The following is a 2,682-nucleotide window of genomic DNA, read 5'->3' as shown; positions in this document are numbered from 1 at the left end:
GGGAATTTAGGGAGTATTAACGCTGCATATGTTTGCTAAACTTCCGATCATCGTCGAAAAGAATCTGATTCGTGAGTTTTTCGCGGGAAAGTATGTATCGCCGAACAGGTTCTAATATATTCTGAACAGAGATCAGAGGTGCGGCATCCACATACAACGAGAATGGCCCATTGAGATAAATGTTCACTGGTTGTAAAAGAAAAAAAAAAAAAAATCACATGGGAATGAGAGTCTGATTGATGAAATATTTTTAATCGTTCCGAATGGTTACTAATACCGATTAGTTAATCTTTATACATTTCTATAAGATTTAAAAAAAAAAAGTAGAATAAACTGGGCACTGAGGAAGCTCCATATTGCATGCGACTCCACTTGACTTAAATTTATTCAACACTGTTGAATTTTTGAAACGCTTTGCATCATATTATTGTCTAATTTGCTGCAGTTTTCATAGAATGCTATGAAATGAATTTTCTTGATGCATACAAATTTATTAATGAAACAAGTTTCAAATGAATTTCTCAATGGAAAAATTTGCAAAAAATTCACATATTGTCTTCCTTCATTTTTATATGCATGCACTTAACGTAGCATTGTTTTGACTAAAAACTGCTTCTTAAAAATTTTGAGTTAATATTTTTTGACATATGCGGGTATTTTTTAAAGAATTGAAGACCATTTTTTAATCTTATTCAAGTTTCAAAATGAGTTCCTCATTGCAAAAAGTAATAAAAAAAAGGAAAGAAATCGCAAATTGTCTTCCTTTTCGTCAATTACACTAATGATCTTAACACATTATTGTTTGGTGTAAGCAAATCTTTCTTAAAATTTTTGATTACTTATACACATGATTGCTTGACATGATTGATGAATTTTGATTACTTGACACATATGGGTACTTTTGGAAAAATTGAGGCTTAATTTGTAATTTGAAACAAATGTCAAATAATTTCCTCATTGCAAAAAAGTATTAAAAATTCGCAATATATCTTTCATACTGTTAACTTTATTAATGCTCTGAAAGTAACATTGTTTGGACAAAAAACTGCTTCTTAAAAATTTTGAGTGCTTTTTTCTGGACACATATGGGTATTTTTGAAAAAATCTGACACTTTCTTTATAGTTTGAAAAGGGTTTAAAAAAGTTTCAAATGAATTCCTCATTGCAAAAAATAATTAAAAATTCGCAATTTATTCTTCTTTATGTTAATTATATTAATGCTTTTAGCATAGCATGGTTCGGAATAAACAAATACTTCTTAAAATTTTGTTCTTTTATTTCTTAAGATCTATGCGTATTTTTGAAAATTTTGTCTCTTACTTTGCAATCTGAAACAAGTTACAAATGAATTCCTCATTTCCAAAAGTTATAAAAAAATTCATGAAGTGTCCTACAATATGTTAACTATAAGCATGCTCTTAACGTACAATTGTTTGAAGTAAGCAAATCCTTCTTAAAAATTTTGAGTATTTATTTCTTAAGACATGGGTATTTTTTGAAAGAATTGACGCTCACTTTGTAATGAGAAAAAAAGTTTCAAATGATTCTCAAATTGCAAAAAATTCTAATGAATTCGTAAAATTAACTCCATTCTGTTTTGAAAATGTATTTTTTATCTGACACAAGTTTCAAATAATATTCTTATTGCAAAAAATTATAAGAAATTCGCAAAGTGTCCTCTGTCATGTTATTGATAAATATGTTCATACCGCGAGTAAACAAATACTTCTTAAAAATTTCGAGCACCTTATTTCTTGACACATAATGTATTTTTGAAAAAAAGTGACGTTCACTAAAATTTGAAACAAGTTTCAAACGAAATACTAATTTCAAAAAATTATAAAAAAAATTCACTAAGTGTCTTTCGTTATGTTAACCATATACCTGCTCTAAACGTGGCATGGTTTAGATTAAACAAATGCTTCGTTTAACACTTATTTTTCACATAATTTTGATGTTGTTGTTAATTTACGTCGCACTAGAGCTTCACAATGGGCTATTGGCGACGGTCTGGGAAACATCCCGGAGGATGATCCGAAGACATGCCATCATTTGATCCTCTGCGGAGGGGATGGCACCCCCGCTTCGGTAGCCCGACGACCTTACACATAATTTTGAAAAATTTGACTCTTACTTTGTAATCTGTAGAAAGTGTGAAATGAATTTCTCATTGGAAAAAGTTTCAAAAAATTTACAAAATGTCCTCCCATTATGTAGTATTGTTTGTAGTATTATTTGAACGTAGTATTGTTTGAATTGAAAATTGCTTCTTAACAATTTTGGTTATGTATTCCTTCACATCAGTCTGTATTTTTAAAAAAATTGAAGCTTACTTTTGAATCTAAAAAAAGTTTTAAAAACATTCCTAATCGCAAAGAATTTTAAAAAATTCACAAAATTGCCTCCTTTTTTTAAACTATGTGTATGCCCTGTGGGGAAATTAGTTACAGACCATGTCAACTGTCATCTATGAAAAGGTACCCCGACATAGAGTCGAGTTAACATGTCTTACATACTAGTGAATTGTATTGTAATTTTGTAGTGGTAGACACGCTACAGTACTCCCCCACCAGAATTATAGCTATGATAGAATTCGATGAATGGATGCCACTAGTTGATTCATTGCTGTTTTGTGCGTAGCCGGGAGAGCTGTATTAAGATCACCGTATTTTTTGAGTGCTG

The sequence above is a fragment of the Parasteatoda tepidariorum genome, chromosome 1 (assembly GCF_043381705.1).
Source record: "Parasteatoda tepidariorum isolate YZ-2023 chromosome 1, CAS_Ptep_4.0, whole genome shotgun sequence".
Classification (NCBI taxonomy): Eukaryota; Metazoa; Arthropoda; class Arachnida; order Araneae; family Theridiidae; genus Parasteatoda; species Parasteatoda tepidariorum.
The sequence above is the reverse complement of the archived record's forward strand: the minus strand, read 5'-3'. Positions refer to the sequence as shown.